The sequence below is a fragment of the Acinonyx jubatus genome, chromosome D1, assembly GCF_027475565.1.
Source record: "Acinonyx jubatus isolate Ajub_Pintada_27869175 chromosome D1, VMU_Ajub_asm_v1.0, whole genome shotgun sequence".
NCBI classification, from domain to species: Eukaryota; Metazoa; Chordata; class Mammalia; order Carnivora; family Felidae; genus Acinonyx; species Acinonyx jubatus.
Genome location: NC_069390.1, coordinates 68,584,252 through 68,604,306, shown reverse-complemented (window position 1 = coordinate 68,604,306; position 20,055 = coordinate 68,584,252). Strand labels below are relative to the sequence as shown.

General features: G+C 35.7%; 1 long non-coding RNA gene across 1 annotated transcript in view; it reads left to right on the top strand.

Moving 5' to 3' along the window:
• The window catches only part of LOC113593792 (uncharacterized), a 45,217-nt gene extending 25,977 nt beyond the window's left edge, over window positions 1-19,240 (top strand). Inside the window, exon 3 of the long non-coding RNA XR_008290535.1 lies at window positions 19,069-19,240. This is a non-coding gene — a long non-coding RNA (uncharacterized LOC113593792). The remainder of the gene's footprint in view (window positions 1-19,068) is intronic.
• The last annotated feature ends 815 nt before the right edge of the window (window positions 19,241-20,055 follow it).

Below are 20,055 nucleotides of genomic sequence, written 5' to 3'. Positions count from 1 at the left end.
GTTGATATGTGGTCAACCTGGGATTCCAACACAAGTTTGCCCAACTCTCAAATCTCTGTTCTTGGTACTACTTGACATTCTACATCCTGAAACTATAGATATTCTGAGAAATTGATTCAAAGTTTTGCTTATTTGTTATAACTTATCAGTTAACTACTGGCAGCAAATTAGTAGTGATACTTTTATATATTGACATGTATGTTCTCTTATGTATTGACATCCCACTCAAAAGCCATACATTTCATTGCCCAGTTTTATCATCTAGCTCTTTCACTACCACACATTCTGTTCTCTGTGATTCTTGAGCCTGAATCTTCTGTCACTAGCATTGCTTGCCAATATGCAAGCCCTGGTTTGATGCAGAAAAATCCTAAAAACACTTCAGATTCCACACCCAATTCTGCCTTTCCACACCCACTTCTCTTTTCAAAGGTATTGAAAAAAAATCACCAAATCTTAATGCTATAAACTAATTACTGTACATCTGCCTTAATAATTACTATATTAAGCAACTTACAATTATGACTTCATTCATCTATAATTGGGCTCCACATATCTCACACTGATAGCTATTTTAGTTTCAAGACAAAATTCAACTCAACAGTTATGTTCGTCATTATGAAAATACATGGCTCCAACTATACATACTAAACAAGTGCCAGGGTGAGCTCAAGTTTCAGGCTTCTTGAACCTACATTTTTCTGTTCTCTATCTTCAGGTCTGAAACCTGGCTATATAACTCAGTTTTTGATATATTTAAATACTTTGGACATGGCTAAATTTGTTTTGCTTAGTATCTCTCTCTCATTTTGAACAGAGACCTAAGTTTCACAATATCAATAATTACATCAATAAAGAAATTAACATACAAGAAGAAACACATATTTAGAGTCCAATGTGATAACTTTTCGTATATTTACCTGTGAAACCATCACTACAATCAAAATAATAAACATATCTATCACCCACAATGAACTTATACACCTTTATAATCTCACCTTCTACCATTTCTTATTCCAGGCAACCACTGATTCATTTTCTATTACTCTAGATTAGTTTGTATCATCTAGAATTTTCTCTAAGTTGAATCATACTTCATGTATTCTTTTTTGGTCTGCTTTCATTCAACATAATTATTTTGAGATTCATCCACATTGTCATGCCTATAAATAATACAAATCTGCTCTTAATATTTATGTAAAAAATCTGTGTATGGATGTACCCTTTAATTTCTCTTAGGTGAAATGACAGAATTATCTGTTTGGCAGTTTCTAAAAACCTAACTGCTATCCAAACTGGTTAAACATTTTACACCACCACCAGCAATGTAGAAGAGTTCAAGTTTCTCTACATCCTTACCAACACTTGAAACAGTCTTGTAAATTTTAATCATCCTAAAAGGAATGTACTATTGTCTCATTGGAGTATTACTTTACCTTTCCCTGTGTACCAGCAACATTGATGATCTTTTCACACATTTATTTACCATCTGTCTATCTTCTTTGGTAAAGTGTCTGTTCAAAGCTTTTACCCACTTTGTGTTGGGTTGTCTTCTCATTATTGAGTTTTGAATGTTCTTTACATATTCTAGATAAAAATTATCAGATGATTTGCAAAAATCTTTCCCAGTATATGGCTTGTCTCTTCATTCTCCTAAGTGTTTTACAAAATGCAAATGTTTTTAAATTAATGTACAATTTATCAATTTTTTTTATGGATTGTGCTTTTGGTATTATATCTAAGAAACTTTCACCTAAGATTATAAAAATTTTTATCCAGAAATAATAGCTCTGGGGCACCTGGGTGGCTCAGTCCATTGAGAGACCAACTTTGGCTCAGGTCATGATCTCACGGTTTGTGAGTTTGAGCCCCACGTCTGGCTCTGTATTGACAGCTCAGAGCCTGAAGCCTGCTTGAGATTCTGTGTCTCCATCTTTCTCTCTCTTCCCTTCCCCACTCATGTTCTCTCTCTCTCGCTCTCAAACATTAAAAACAATTAAATAAATATTATAGCTCTTGATTTATGTCAATGATGCACTTCGAGTTAATTATTCTATATGGCATGATATATACACTGAAGTTTTTTCTTTTGCATCTTGATATGCACTTGTTCCTGCATCTTTTGTTGAAAGCAACATCCTTTCCCCATTGAATTGCTTTTGCACATTTTTCAAAAGTCAGTTGCTTGCTTTTAAGTGTGAATCTGTTTCTGGACTCACTATTCTGCTCCACTGATCATTTCTATCTTTCTAAGTTTTTTCCTCTGTGCATTATCCTTTCCTAGCCTTTCACTATTAACCAATTTGTGTTTTGATATTTAAAGTAGACTTCTCATAGGCAATATAGTTTGGTCTTGCTTTTTGTATCCAATATCTGCCTCTTAATTGATGTATTTTACATCATTTAATGTGATTAATATGGTTATATTGATTTTATTATTTTACTATTTGTTTTATCTGTTTGTTATAATTTTCCATTCTTTGTCTTATTTGGATTAACTGATTATTTTTGTGATTACCCTTAATTGGCAGAGTTGGCTTTTTATTAGCTGTAATTTTTTGTTTAGATTTGTAGATATTTTTAGTAATTATTCTAGGGTTAATAGTGTTTCTTTTCAGTCTATATTTAAATATTATACCATTTCATGCATTATATACTTTCATTTTTTCTCTCCAGGCTTTTGTGCTATTGTTGTCACACATTTTGCTTTCACACATAAACCCTACTCTATATGGTTTTTATTTCTGTTCAAATCATTACCTTTTAAAGAGACTCAAATAAGACAACAATCTATAGACTACTTCTGGAAAAGATGGTCAAGTTGGAGGATCCTAAACTCACCTTGTCCCACAAATACAACTAGGTAACACCTACATCAGTGTAAATAACTCAGAAAACAACCCAAAGACTGGCAGAACAGACTCTCTACAGCTAAATGTAGAGAAGCCACATTCAAGAGAGTAGAAAGGGCATAGCTGGGAGCCAAACTAACGTGTAGGACTGTTTTTCTTGGTGGGGGCGGGGGGGGGGGGGCAGAGGAGGGGAGGGAATGCCATGGGCACGGAGAGGGAAGAGAAATAGACTCGTACACCAGGCACCCAGGCATGGGAGACCTGTACTGGGAAGACAAATCCCTATAATATTTGGCTTTGAAACCAGAAGGGCCTGTGTGACTTGTTATAATTAGTGGGGCTTAACACCTAGAACTTTAAAATTCAGCCACTTGGCTGTCAAAGAGCCAGGAAGGCAATAGGAAACTGACTCCTCACCCTTAAAGAGACAGCACAAGGGGCGCCTGGGTGGCTGTTCGGTTAAGCGTCCGACTTGGGCTCAGGTCATGATCTCACGGTCCGTGAATTCGAGCCCCGCGTCGGGCTCTGTGCTGACCGCTCAGAGCCTGGAGCCTGTTTCGGATTCTGTGTCTCCCTCTCTCTCTGCCCCTCCCCTGTTCATGCTCTGTCTCTCTCGTCTCAAAAATAAATAAACGTTAAAAAAAAAAAATTAAAGAAACAGCACAACAAACAGCCCCACTGGAGATATAGCATAGAAGCAGCAGTTTAAAAAATGCCTGAGGTATACAGGAAGATTCATTTACTAATCTCAGAGCATGTGCTAGAGGAGCAGGGATCTTTGGGAACTTCAAAAACAAAAGACCTAGAAGGTACTATTTCCCTCCCACCTCCCAGCCTATACACATGCAGCAGATAGTGCAGCAAGAACACTCTCCACCTAGCTTGGTAGCAGTGCACCCTGCTCCCAAGTTCTCCTGTGGACATTCCTCCTCTATCCAAGCTTCAGCAGGAGTTTTCCAGGGTGACTACAGGTCTCCTTACATAGTGGACCAGTATCGACCTTGCTGGCACCATGCACCCTACTTCAGCATTCTCCTATGGACTTGGTTCCTCCAACACACCTTTGCCAGGAGTCCACCCAAAGCAGTGTCAAAAGCATGGAAGTGTGCAAGCAGCCCCAACAGAAGCCAGTATCATGTCAAAGTGACTGCTACTCTGGGGAGAAGGGAAGATAACCATGAACATAAGTCTAACTGCAGCCCTAGCAGTGGGCTGGGGGCAGACATCTGGTCTGACTGCAGGTCCCACCTACACCAGTGAAAACCTCTCAAGGGACAACAAGGGTAAAGTGCCCTGCAGATTGGTGCAGCTGCATCTCTGGCAAAGGCATGGTCTGACTCAACTCAAGCACAAGGCAGCCAGCCCAGAATGGCCCACTAACAAAGGACCAAACCCTGTCTACAACAGGCAAAGGAAACCATTATAGACAACTAGCCTGAAGGTAAATGTGGATCAGCCACAACAGCAAGGCACATGCATCACACAAAGGAGATACCCCTGAAGCATCAGTTTGGGTAAATGAGGAATACTGCACTGCAGGACCTCTTCTTCCTAAGAACACTACTTAAAAGAGCAGGAGATGTAGCAGACTTTCCTAACACATAGAAACTGACATAGGTGGTTAGTCAAAATGAAGAGACAAAGTAGTAGGTTTCAAATGAAACAAACAACAAGAGAACAGGTCAAAAATCACAACAAGGGAGGTAAACAAAACAGAGCTAAGTAATTTACTTGAAAGGAATTTAAGGTAATGGTCATAAAGATACTCACTGGGCTTGAGAAGAGCATGGAGAAACTTGATGAGACCCTCAACAAATACAGAAAGAACTAATCAGGGATGAAGCACTCAATAAACGAAATTAAAAATAGACTCGATGGAATAAATAGTAGACTAGAGGAAGCAGAAGAATGGATCAGTGATCTGGAATACAGTAACTGAAAGTAATCAAACTGAACAGAAGAGTGAAAAGTAACAATAGGAGAAAATATACTAAGGGAACTCAATGACACCATCAAGCATAATAACATTTGCATTACAGGGATCCCAGAAGGAGAAGAGAGTGAAAAGGGGGCAGAAAATTGATTTGAATAAATAATAGCTAAAAAGTTTCTCAATCTGGGGAATGAAACAGAAATCCAGATCCAGAAGGCAGATATCCCCCAACAAAATCAACCCAAGGAGGTCCACACCATGACACATAGTAATTCAGATGACAAAAAGTAGTATTAAAGAGAATTTAAAAGCAACAAGGGAAAAGAAAACAGTCACATACAAAAGAAACCCCATAAGGCTTCCAGTGGATTTTCAGCAGAAACTTTGCAGGCCAGAGGGGAGTGGCAGGATATATTCAAAATGCTTAAAGAAAAAACAGCAACCAAAAATACTCAACCCAGCAAAGCTACCATTCAAAATAGAAGGAGTTTCCCAGACAAGGAAAAGTTAAAGGAATTTATTACCACCAAACTAGCCCTACAAGGAATGGTAAAGGAGACTCTGAATGTATAGGAAAGACCATAAGTAGGAGTAAGAAAAGTAGGAAGCACAAAAACAGTAAAAATAAGTATATCTGTAAAAATCAGTCAAGGGATTCAAAAAAACAAAAGGGCACCCATTATGACACCATATACCTAAAGGATGAGGTGGAGGGGAGAGAAGAGTAAGTTCAAATTGAATTAACCATCAATTTATATCAGACTGCTATATGCATAAGATGTTATCTATACACCTAATGATAACCTCAAGTCAAAAAATGGTAACAGATATGCAGGAAATAAAGAGAAAGGAATCCAAGTATATCACTAAAGAAAGCTAGCAAGCCATGAGAGAAGAGAGCAAGAGAAGAAAGTAACAGCAAAGAACTACAGAAACAACCATAAAACAAGTAACAAAAATGGCAAGAAGTACATAGCAATAAGCACAATTACTTTGAATATAAATGGACTCAATGCTCAAATCAAAAGGCAGAGGGTGACATGGTAGATGAAAAAGCAAGACCCATCTATATGCTGCCTACAAGAGACTCATTTCAGACCTAAAGAGACATGCAGACTGAAAGTGAGGAGACAAATATTTGTCATGCAAATGGATGTGAAAAGAAAGCCAGAGTAGCAATATTTACATCAAAGTAGACTTTAAAACAAAGACTAACAAGAGACAAGGAAGGATCCTATATTATCATCAAGAGAGCAATCCAGTAAGATGTAACAATTTTAAGGATGTACCCACCATGGAAGCAACCAAATACATAAAGCAGCTAATAACAAAAGAAGTAATCAATAGTAATAAAATAGTAAAGAACTTTAAAACTCCACTTACATCAATAAATAGATCAAACAGAAAATTAACAAGGAAACAGTGGCTTTCAGTGACACATTGTATCAGATTGATCTAACAGATATATTTAGAATATTCCATCCTCAAACATCAGAGTACACATTCTTTTCAAGTTCACATGGAACATTCTCCAGAATAGATCACATATTAGGCCACAAAACAAGTCCCAGAAAACTCAAAACAATTGAATCTTATCCAACCACGGTACTATGAAACTATAAATCAACCAGACGAAAAATCTGGAAACAACATAAACGCATGGAGGTTAAAGAATGTGCCATCTCTAAAAAAAGAAAGGGGGGGGGGGGTCCAACCAAGAAATCAAAGAGGAAATCAAAAAATACATGGAGACAAATGAAAATGAAAACATAATTGTCCAAAATCTTTATGATGTAGTAAAACTGTACATATCAAGACAGGCCTATCTCAAGAAGCAAATTACCCTTAGACCTAAAGGAGCTAGAAAAAGTACAGCAAACAAAACCCAAACCCAAAAGAAGGAGAAAAATAATCAAGAGTAAAGCAGAAATAAATGAAATAGAAACTTACAAAGAAAAAAAGCAAACAATGAAACCAGTTGTTCCTTCTAAAAGATCAACAAAATTAATAACCATTAGTCAGACTCATCAAAAGGAGAGAGAGGGAGAACTGAAACAAAATCAGAAATGAAGGAGGAGAAATAAAAACCAGCACCTCAGGGGCACCTGAGTAGCTCAGTCAGTTAAGTGTCCAACTCTTGATTTCAGTTCAGGTCAGGATTTCATTTTTCGTGAGTTCAAACCCTGCATTGGGCTCTGTGCCAACAGTGTAGAGCCTCTTGGAATTCTCTCTCTCCCTCTCTCTCTCTGCCCCTCCTATGCTGTGTTTCTCTCTCTCAAAATTTATAAATACTTAAAAATTTAAAAAAACAGCACCACAGAAAAAGATTGTAAAAGAGTATTACAAAAAATTATGTGCCAATAAATTAGACAATCTGGAAGAAATGGACAAATTTCTAGCAACATATGACCTCCCAAAACTAAATCCGAAAGAAATTAAAAAATTGAACAGATTACCAGAGAAGAAATTAAATTAGCAATTAAAAAACTCCCAACAAACAAAAGTCTAGGACCAGATGGTTTCACAGGTGAAATCTACCAAACACTTAAAGAACAGTTAATATTGGGGCACTTGGGTGGCTCAGTTGGTTAAGCACCCAACTCTTGGTTTCTGCTCAGGTCATGATCTCACATTTTGTGAATTCAAGCCCCACTTTGGGCTGCATGCTGATGCGGCAGAGCCTGTTTGGGATTATCTTTCTTTCCATCACTTTCTGCCCCTCCCCTGCTCTCTTTCTCTCGCAAAATAAATAATATTAAAATTAGAAAAATTAAAAATATAAAGAACAGCTGATATCTATTCTTCTAAACTATTCCAAAAAATAGAATATTCAGGAAAGTTTACAAATTTATTCTATGAGGACAGCATTACCATGATACCAAAACCAGATAGAGACACTACAAAAAGGTGAGAGAGAGAGAGAGAATTAGAGGCCAATATCTCTGATGAACATGGATGCAAAATCCAACAAATTATTAGCAAACTAAATCCAACAATACATTAAAAAAAATAATTCACCACAATCAAGTGGGTTTTATTCCCAGGATGCAAGGGTAGTTAAATACTCATAAATCAATCAATATGATACAACATACTAACAAGAGAAAGGATAAATAATATAATCATTTCAATACGTGCAGAAAAAGCGTTTGGCAAAGTACAAAATCCATTCATTATAAAAACCCTCAACAAACTAGGTTTAGAGACAACATACCTCAACATAATAAAGGCCATATATAAAAAACCCACAGCTGACAGCACACTCAACAGGGAGAAACTGAGAGCTTTTCTCCTGAGGTCAGGAACAAGACAAGAATGTCCACTTTCATTACTTTTATTCAACATAGTATTGGAAGTCCTAGCCACAACACTCAGACAACAAAAGAAACAAAAGGCATCCAAATTGGTAAGGAAGAAGTAAAACTTACACTATTTGCAGATGACATGATACTGTAGATAAAAACCCCTAAAGACTCCACTAAAAAACTACCAGAATTAATAAATGAATTCAGTAAGGTTGCGAGGATGCAAAAACAATGTATAGAAATCTATTTAATCTATTAATTCACTTAATCCTATACACTACTAAGGAAGAAGCAGAGATTAAGAAAATGATCTCATTTACAACTGCACCAAAAATACTAAAATAACTAGGAATGAACTTAACCAAGGTGAAAGATCTGTACTCTACAAACTCTAAAACACTGATAAAAGAAATTGAAGACAATACAAATGGAAAGATATTCTGTACTTATGGATTGAAAAAACAAAAATTAAAATATTGATACTACCCAAAAGCATTCTACAGATTTAAAGCAATCCTTATCAAAATACCAATAGCATTTTTCACAGAACGAGGACAAGTCATCTTAAAATTTGTATGGATCCACAAAAGACCCTGAATTGTCAAAGTAATTTTGATAAAGGACGAAACTGGATGTATCACAATCCCAGATATCAAGATATGCTACAAAGCTGTAGTAATCAAAATGGCATGATACTGCTAACAAAAAAATATTAAAAATTAAAAAAGACATAGATCAACAGAAAAGAATAGAGAGCCCAGAAATAACCTATGATTACATGGCCAATTAATCTTTGACAAAGAAAGCAAGAATAGCAACGGGAAAAAGGCAGCCTCTTCAAGTCCTAACAGGAAAACTGGACATCAACATGCAAAAGAACAAAACTGGACCACATTCTCATACCATATACAAAAAATGCAAGTAGATTAAAGACCCAAATATGAAACCTAAAACCATAAAAATGAGAACACAGGTAATAATTTCTCAGACACTGGCCACACCAACATTTTTCAGATATGTCACGTCAGGCAAGGGAAACAAAAGCCAAAATAAATTGTTGGGATCACAATAAAATACAATGCTTCTGCACAGTAAAGAAAACAGAATAACAAGAGACAAGCTACCGAAATGGAGAAGATCCAATAAAGAGTTAGTATCAAAAATATATAAGGAACTCACACAACTCAATACCAAAAAAAAAATCCAATTAAAAAATAGGACAAGGACACAAACAGACATTTCTCAAAAAAAAGGCATACAGATGGAAAACAGGCACATGAAAAAATCCTCAACATTACTCACCATCAGGGAGATCAAAGCAACAATGAGAGATCACCTCACATCTGTCAGAATGGTTAAAATCAAAACATAAGAAACAAGTGTTGGCAATTTGGAGAAACAAACTCTCATACACTGTTGGTGGCAATGCAAACTGGTGTAGGCACTGGGGAAAAACAGTATGAAGGCTCCACAAAAAAAATTACAAATAGAACTACCACAGGATCCAGTAATTCCACTACTGGTATTTACCCAAAGAATAAGAAAACACTAATTCAAAAAGATACCTGCACCGCTATGTTTACTGCAGCATTTGCAATAGTCAATATATGGAAGCAGCTGAGTCGATAAAAAAATGAAGATGTGTTATACACAATGTAACATTAGCCATTAAAATAAATTCAATATTTCCATTTGCAACAACATGGATGGATCTAAAGGGTATAATGCTGGGGCACGTGGGTGGCTCAGTCGGTTAGCATACGACTTCAGCTCAGGTCATGATCTCACAGTCTGAGTTCGAGCCCTGCGTTGGGCTCAGTGCTGACAGCTCAGAGCCTGGAGCCTGCTTCAGATTCTGTGTCTCCCTCTCTCTCTGCCCCTCCCCTGCTCATGCTCTGTCTCTCTCTGTCTCGAAAATAAATAAGAACATTAAAAAAAACTTTTAAAAAATAAAAGAAATAAAGGGTATAATGCTAAATAAGTCATTGAAGGAAAGACAAATGCCTTATTTCACTCAGATGTGGAATTTAAGAAACAAAAGAACTAAGAAAAAGACAAATCAAGAAACAGACTCTTAACTATAGAGAATAAACTGATGGTTACCAGATGAAAGGTTGGTGGGAGGATGGGTGAAATAGGTAAAGGGGCTTAAGAGTACACTTATCATGATGAGCATTGAAAAATATATGGAATTATTACAATCATTATACAATTAGTACAATCATTATATTGTACACCTGAAACCAACAACAATGTATGTTAACTATACTGGAATTTTTTTAATTTAATAATTTTAAAAATTAAAAAAACAATCTGTATTTATCTATGCAATTACCATGATCATGTCTGATACTCATTCCTTTGTATACATTTTCATCCAGTATCAGTCATTTATCTTCTATCTGAAGAGGTTTAATATTTTTTTTATAGTACAAGTACACTGGCAATTAATTCTTTCAGATTCTATGTCTGAAAAGTCATTATCGCACTTTTATTTTTTAAAGACATTTTCTCTGCCTGTAAAATTCTAGGTTGACAGGTTTTCTTTCATTACCATCGAAAGCTTGCTACACTATCTTTTCCCCTGCATAATTTCTAACAAGAAACTTGCTGTTTTTATCTTTGTTCCTCTGTTTATAACATGTCTTATTTTCTCTGGCTACTTTGAATTTTTTCTCTTTATCACTGGTTTTGAGTAATTTGATTATGAAGTGTCTGCCTGTGAGTAGTTGTCTTCATGTTTCTCATGCTTAGCATTTTTGAGCTTCATGGATTAATCAGTTTATAGTTTTCATCAATTTGGGGATGGGGGTAGAATCATTTCTTCAAAAATTTTTCTGTCTCTCCACTTTTTTTTTCAGGACTGTAATTAAACATTAACAGGCAATTTGAAGTTGTAACTGAGCTCACTGATGCTCTGATAATGTTTTTATTTTTTCCTCACTGTATTCCATTATGGATAGTTTATACTGCTATGTGAAGCTCACTTATCTTTTTTTCTTGGGTGATGTCTAATTTATTATTTCCATCCTGTGTATTTTTCATTGTACATCTTGTGTTTTTTATCTCTAAAAGTTGAGTTTGATTCTTTTTTTATATCTTCCATTTCTCTGAATTTTTGAATGTGTGAACCACCTTTGTAATAACCATTTTAATGTTCTTATCAGCTAATTCTAACATCTGTGTCAGTTATGGGTCACTTATGATTTTTCTCCTTTTATGGGTTGTATTCTCCTTTGAATGCATAGCAATTTTTTTTACTGGATCCCATACATTAGGAATTTTACTTCATTGAGGGCTGGATATTTTTGTATTGCTATAAATTTTCATTAGCTTCATCTGGAATATGGTTTTATTACTTGGAGTCAGTTTGATCCTTTGGGGCCTTGCTTTTAAGATTAGGCAAGAATAGAGTAACATTCAGTCTGAGGCCAATTATTCTGCACTACTGAGGCACAACACTTCCACGTGCCTCATTGAGTTACTATGAATTGTTAGGTTTCCCAGGCTGGTGGGAACAAAAACTTTTCCTGGTACTTTTGTGCATATCTGGTGTTTTCCCCTCTAATCCTTTTGATTAGTTCCTTCCTTGCTTCAGGTGGTTGCATTACCTTCATGCTGATCAATACCCGACTAAATACTTAGATCCAACACTCTGCAGATCTTTGCAGTGCTCTCCATGTGTGCCTCTCTTTAGTCCTCTGTCCTGTTAACACTGGACACCTTAGTCACTTCATACTCACAACCTGTCTCCTCAACTCTTGGTGTCTCCCTACATGTGCCTCCACCTGATTTCTCTCTCACTCTGCACCATGGCCTACAGCCCTCTCAACCTGAGACAATTTTAGAGCTCACCTCATTTGTTTCCTCTCAGAGATCATTGTTCTTTGATGCTCAGTAACTTGAAATCCATGGTTTCACAGACTGTATCCATATTTTTTTGGTTGTTTTGGGTAGGAGGATAAATCCAGTCCTAATACCCCAATTAAATCAGAGGTAAAATCCCAATTCAATATTCATCTATCAAGGTAGAATTCCATCTGTAAAACTGATGACAAGAGGCGTGTTATGGTGAAGTAAAGTAAGCATGGATTTAGGGGTTTTCGATTCCTGTTCCTGCTCCTAAACTTCCGTGTGGCTTTGGACAAGTGACTGCACATCTGTGAACCTCAGTTTTCTCCTGAATAGAAGATAATTGCAGATTTCATGTCCTAACATTTATTCATTTAAAATTACAACTACTTTTATATATACACCTATATGTGTATAAAGTGAATAGATGAATTCAGAGGGAGAAAGAAAACCCACATTGTGCCAGGCCTTGTCCTGGACTCCAGGAACATAGCAATAAACAACACAAGACTTAGTTTCTGCCTTCAAAGAACCTAAGACACTTTTTGAGACACTATTGCATTCTAAGGGGAATTTTTGAATGTTTTGATATATCTTATTCCATCTATGACTGAATATTTTATTCATACTGCACGGCCCAATTAATATTTTATCTCTTCTTTGAGGTATTCTGTAATACATCCTCTTACCTCTGATCTAAAAAAAAAAAATACATACACACAAGCTTTCAGATACATACATATATACTGAGTGTTATGTGCTTAATTTATTAATTCTTTTTAATGTTTATTTATTTTTGAGAGAGAGAGTGAGCACAAACAGGGTAGGAGCAGAGAGAGAGAGGGAGACACAGAATCCGAAGTAAGCTCCAAGGTCTGAGCTGTCAGCATAGAGCCCATCGTGGGGCTTGCACCCACAAACATGAGATCATGACCTGAACTGAAGTCAAATGCTTAAACTAACAGAACCACCTAGGTGCCTCTTTACATGCTTACTTTATATCTCTTAAGATATTCATTCATTTATCCATTTATTCATCTGTTATAAATTCAGTACATACTCTAGGCCAGGGCATGTGCTAGGTATCAAGGATACAAACACTAAACAAATTTCAGTTGCTTCTCAAAATGTTTACAGTAAAGTATGTAGTAGACTAGTATAATGCAGGGTATGTGATACAACGCTACAGTTGGGAGAAGTATACAATGCACTTCTTCATTGGAATACGAAGAAAGGATACCTACCCACACCTGAGAGGATCATGGATGAGGTCTTGTTAAGATAATTTTTGGGGCACCTGGGTGGCTCAGTCGGTTGAGCGGCCGACTTCAGTTCAGGCCATGATCTCGTGGTTTGTGAGTTTGAGCCCCGCATCGGGCTCTGTGCTGACAGCTCAGAGCCTGGAGCCTGCTTCAATTCTGTGTCTCCCTCTCTCTCTCTGCTGCTTCCCCATTTGTACACTGTCTCTCAAAAATAAATAAACATTAAGATAATTTATAAATTGAGTTAAATAAAAATTAATTAGCCCACCTGAGTTCTCCTTCTGCTTACAATGTAGAAAGATGACAGACACCTTTACTCTGCCAAACAACATGAAATTACTACAAACAGTCAGAGATAGACTGGGACAAAAAAAAGCAAGACCCAACTACATGATGTTTGTAAGAATTATACTTTAACTATAAAACATCATCAGATTAAAACTCAAAGATTTGAAAAAGATATGCCACACAAACTCTAAATATAAGCAAGCTGGAGTTTTGGGACACCTGAGTGGCTCAGTAGGTTAAGCATCTGACTCGGTTTTGGCTCAGGTCATGATCTCATGAGTTCATGAGTTTGAGCCCTACACTGGGCTCTGTGCGGACAGCACAGTGGCTGCTTGGGATTCTCTCTCTTCTTCCTCTACCCCTCCCTGCTAACACTCTCTCACTCTCTTTCAAAAATAAATAAACATTTTTATTTTTTTTAATTTTTTTTTCAACGTTTATTTATTTTTGGGACAGAGAGAGACAGAGCACGAACAGGGGAGGGCCAGAGAGAGAGGGAGACACAGAATCGGAAACAGGCTCCAGGCTCTGAGCCATCAGCCCAGAGCCTGACGCAGGGCTCGAACTCCCGGACCGCGAGATCGTGACCTGGCTGAAGTCGGACGCTTAACCGACTGCGCAACCCAGGCGCCCCATAAACATTTTTTAAAAAGCTGAAGTTTTAATGTTTTAAAATCTGGAGTATTAAACAATGTTAACTTCAAGAATATTAGAAGGAGAGGAGGATATTTTTTTAATTTTTTAAATTTATTTATTTAAATTCAAGTTAACATACATGGTAGTACTGGTTTCAGCAGTATAACCCAGTGATTCATCATTTACATATAACACCCAGGGCTCATCCCAACAAGTGCCCTTCCTAATACTCATCACCCGTTTAGCCCATACCCCACCCACCTCCCTTCCAACAACCTTGAGTTTGTTCTCTGTATTTAAGAGTCTCCTCCTATGGTTTGCCTCCCTCTCTGTTTTCATCTTATTTTTCCTTCCCTTAGCTTATGTTCATCTGTTTTGTTTCTTAAATTCCACTAATGAGTGAAATCAGAGAGGGTAATTTTATGATTAAAAGATCAATTCACCTGCAAGGCCTAACAGTCATAACATTTATTTAAATTCTAGGAAGTGATAGTTGGCAGAGTTGGAGGAGTGAAATAAACACATCAGTAATTACAGTTCAAGATTACAACATTCCTTTCTTAGTAACTAATGCAAGAAATGGGGGGCGGGGAAAAACCCAGAAGATTAGACCAACACTATCAATTTGGTAATGTCAACATTTACGGAACTACCATCAATAACTAAAGAATACATTTTCTTTTGAAGTTCATGTGAAACATTCAGAAAGATTAACCATATGATGCTGGCTCATAAAAAAAGGTGTTTTTTTTGTTTTTTTTTTTTTATAAACTCAGCGACTGAAATCACAAAGATTATATGCTCTGACCCTAACATTAAATTTTAAGTCAGTAATACTTTGTATAAAAAAGGTACGTCTATTTGAAAATGAAGCAAGATGTATCTAATGCCCATAGGTCAAACAAGATATTTCAAAGAAAATTTAAAAACATATTTAATGGAATAATTCTAAAATATTAAAATTAATGAGATGCAGCTAAAGCAGTCCTCAAAGGAAAATTTATAGCCTTAATGTTTGCAGTAGATAAGGCATAAATGATTTGTACTTTAATCTTAAGAACCTAGAAATATAAACTAAAATTTAAGTAAAATAAGGAAAATAATAAAGATAATGAGACATAAATACTGTTATTAGTTGAAGAAATCAACAAAGAAAATAGTTTTTTGTAAGATTAATAAAGTTGGTAAATCCATGGCTAGATTAATCGAGAGAGAGAAAGGGCAAATTCTCTGTGTCATTAGATCCTACAGTCATAGGACAATGAGGTTATATTTTTATGCAACCTAATTTAACTGCATAGGTAAAATAAATTCTTTTAAAAACACAACTTACCAGACTACAAGAACTAGAAAATTGTAACCATATTAATAAACACTTCCTCACTTTCAGAAAATATTTGCTTCCCAATTCATTTTAGAAGGCTAGCAAAATCGTGATAAAAAATCCTTAAAAAGGATATAAAAGAAAAACTACAAATACCCTTCATTAATATAGGCACAAAAATTCTAAACAATTTAATAGCAAATTAAATCTATCAACATATAAAATGATAATACATCATGACCAACTGAAACTTATTCTGGGAATGCAAGGTTGGTGCAATACTCATATTAATTAATTCAATACACTACATAAACAGAATAAAGGAGGTAGGAACATGATCACAGTACAGGCAGAGAAGTATTTGTGTTTAAAATGTTTATCCCTCAGCAAAGAAAACAGGCTTTTTCTCAGTCCGAAAAAATACATCTATAAAAATCCTATAGTTATCACGGTGGAATACTAAATGTCTTTACAATTAGAAAATAAGACATGTTGGTCCATCTTTGCTATTTCTATTCAACATTATACTAGAGGTCCTAGCCAATATACTAAGTCAAGATAAAAAGGTAACAGGCATGAAGTTCAGACTGTAGTAACAGACATTATGACTGTTTACATAGAAAACTCTAAGGAATCTACAATAAAAAAAAACCTATTACTATCAATTAAGAAAAATTATCAAAGACATGGGATACAAGTTCAATATCCAAAAATCACTGCATTTCTATATAGCAAGAATTATAAAATGAAAATTAAGAGTACCAATTACAATATCTAAAACCAAAATACTTTAGAATACATAACAAAAATGTATGAGATTTCTTCACTATAAAATATTACAGAGAGAAACTAAAGATGACAAATTAACTTAGGAAAAATAAATCTTATTCATAAATTGGAAGATTCAATATTGTAAAATTGCCAACTCTGCCAAAATTCATCTAGTTAAAATCTCAGGAGGTATGGCAAGCTAATTCTAAGATTTTATTTAGAAATCTAAACAACTTTGAATAGCCAAAACAATTTTGAAGAATAAAAATGAAAAAAATTATACAACCTGATTTCAAGATTTACTATAAAGCTATAGTAATGAAGTCAGTGTGGTATATGTGAAGAACACACAGATAGACCAAAGGAAAGAATATAGATCAAAGATAGACTCACATATACACAATTAATTTATTTTCAACAAAGCTTCCAAGATAATTCCATAGGGAAATTATATTCTTTTTGACAAATACTACTGGAAAATTCTGGTATCAACATAGTACGAGTTGATTCTTGATTCCTACCTGAAACAATACACTGAAGTTTATTCAAGATATCCTAACCATAAAATCTCTAATTATAAAACTTCTAGAGGAAAATATCACCACATCCTTAGTGTAGTCAAGGTTCATCAGGACACATGAGTTATAAAAGAAAAGATTGATAAATTGAGTTTCATCCGAGTTTAAAACTTCTCTTCAAAATATACTATTAAGAAAATAAAAGATAAGCCCAGATTAAGGAAAAATCATAATATAAAGATATAACAAAAATGAATTCAGAATATGTAAAGAACTTCTATAGATTTTTTAAGTTAGACAAATAGTGGGCAGAAGACTCATACATTTATCAAAAAAGATATAGGAATGTCTGAGAAGCACATGAAGAAATAATTAATATCATCAGTCATTAGGGAATGCAAATCAAAAACATAATGAGATACCATGTCACAGCCACTGGAATAGTTAAAATTAACAAGACCAACAATACCAAGTGTTGTTAAGACTATGAAGCCACTGGAACTATCACAGGCTGGTTGCTGGTGTAAATCCCAAAAGACACAAGCACTCTAGGAAACAATCTAGGAAACAATCTGGTTAATCATGTATCTACCAGTAATCCTCCTAGATGCTTACTCCAAAAAAAACATGTGATCACAGAGGGAACAGGGGCTCCTCAGTGACTCAGTCTGTTAAACATCTGACTTCAGCTCAGGTCATGGTCTTGCAGTCTGTGAGTCCACATCGGGCTCTGTGCTGACAGCTCAAAGCCTTGGAGCCTGCTTCAGATTCTCTGTCTCCTTCCTGCTCTCTCTACCCCTACCCTGCTTGTTTTCTGCCCCCCCCCAAAAAAAAGAGTACAAAAAAAGTTCAAAGAAGCTTTAATTCATAGTATCCAAAATTAGAAATGTCCCATATAGCCATCAACAGATGAATTAATTTTAAAAGTATGACAAATTCATGCAATGGATTCAGTAATAAAATAACACCAAAAAGGAAGAACACACACACACACAAAAAAAAAAACCCATCACAACATCATGAATGAATCTTAAAAACATTATGGTGAGTAAAAGAATCCAGACACAAGAGTACACACTATCTGATCTCAGTTATACAAAACTCTAGAAAAGGCAAAATTAAGCTATAATAGAAATCAAATGATCACCCAGGCCGAGTGTAGACAGTGAGTTGATTAATGTATCAAAAGAATTTAAGTGATAAAAATGTTCATTATTACAGTGGTGGCTATACCAGTGTATTTATTTGCCAGTACCTAAGACCTGGTTATATTGTCATATGTAAATTATACCTCAAAAGTGTTTAAGAGTGCCAGTCTTAAAACAGATGAACATAAGGGAAGGGAAACAAAAATAATATAAAAACAGAGAGGGGAACAAAACAAAAGAGAATCATAAATATGGAGAACAAACTGAGGGTTCCTGGAGGGGTTGTGGGAGGGGGGAAATGGGCTAAATGGGTAAGGAGCATTAAGGAATCTACCGAAATCATTGCTTCACTATATACTAACTAATTTGGATGTAAATTTTAAAAAATAAAAAAATAAAGTTTAAAAACAAAACAAAACACTCTTCTAACTACCTACAAAAAAAAAGAGTGCCAGCCTTGGGTAGATGCAAAGCTTTTCATACAATCAAACCACTTTTGCAAAGGCTCAGAAGGGAAAAGAAAATCAGTGCTGCAAAGTGGTTTATAAATTACCTACTTGATGCTTTATAGCCAATTTTAATCCTAACTTACCAGTGTGTTTTAACTGAATTGTACACTCAAGTTCTTGGTAGCCTCAGAATATATGCATGTATGGTATGTATGTATATATAGTGTGTGTGTGTGTGGCATGTATGTATGTATGTATGTATGGTATGGTATAGTTTAGGGCTAGGCTCTGGAGCCAAGATTTAAAACCTAGTTCAAGTCCTGACAATACCTCCCCCTCCTGTTTAGTAGTTCTGAAAGCTTAGTCAAGTATTTAATTTCTCAGTTCCTCTATTTACATATCTCTAAAATGGAGATGATGATAGTACCTCACTTTCAATGTTGTATTATGTGAGCTAATACATATAAAGTAATTATTTATAACATGATGGGCATAAAAAATAATTATAATTGAGGACGGGATCTCTATCTCTTATTTACCTCCACTGCCTGGTACATAGTACGATTCCCAATTGAATTTACAGGTTGACAGAGCAAAGTGGTCTGTTGGATCCAGAAAACAAAGAAGGGAGAGACACCAACAAACCATGTCTCTCTTGCAGCCCCCAGGGTGAAAAATATACATTTATATATATACATATTTATTTCTACTCTTGGTGTTTTCCTTGCAGATGGAAGCTACTTTCAACACCTCTAATACCACATCCACCAAAATCTTCCTCTTCTCCTGTGCAGCTACAAGAGTTAATTCATCCTAAGATGCATGAAGAAAGTAAGAAATAATTTTAGTCTCAACTATCTTAATTTGCTTACCTAACATTTCATAATGTATGAGCATTAAAAATTGTGTACAATTCTCACTGACTAAGGTACTTTCCACTCATTTATTCAAACCAACATAGCATAAATAAAATCTTTGATACGGCCCCTACTTCTTCTTAGGCAATAAAGTTAATCATAAACCATATTCTCCAAGAAAATTCACCATAGTCTATTACCTGCCCCATTCTGCTATTCTCTCAAGGATTTATCCTAAGTCCTCTAATTACTGTACTATCCTCTCAGAGTCTGATCTCATTGGAACTGGTCTCCTGATCCAGAATCCCTACAAAAGTCTGGAAAACACAAACTGAGTTAAACCACCCTATTCTGAAACTGAGAGCCAGAGAGGTGAAGTCTCTTACCCAACGCCACACAAGTTGGTGTTCAATACACATAGATGTCAATTAACAAAGTGTATAGAGTGACAACTATGTGGCTTCTATTGGACACACTCTAGATCTTCAGAGAAATAAGAACTAGTCAGAACCCAAGATGCCAGCCTTCCTTCTGTTCACAATGCTTCAAAGGAAGAGAAGGAGAGGAAGGTATCTCCAAGAGGAAGATCAGGAAGAGCAACAATGGGATTTGGAGTGGGTGAAATTGAGGATAGCTTCATAAATCTCCCAAGTCACTTTCATAAGGGGCTGCCTGTGATTTACTCATCTTTGTGTATCCTAGGATGGCTAGCAGTGTTATATCCATAGGAGAAACTTCTGTTTGTTGTTCAATAAACAGAACACAACAGTTGTTGCAGAGTAAAATTTTCCATCCACATCAATTATACGGAGCTTACAAAATGGAATGAGAAAGATGGAATGGAAGGGGATGGGATGAAT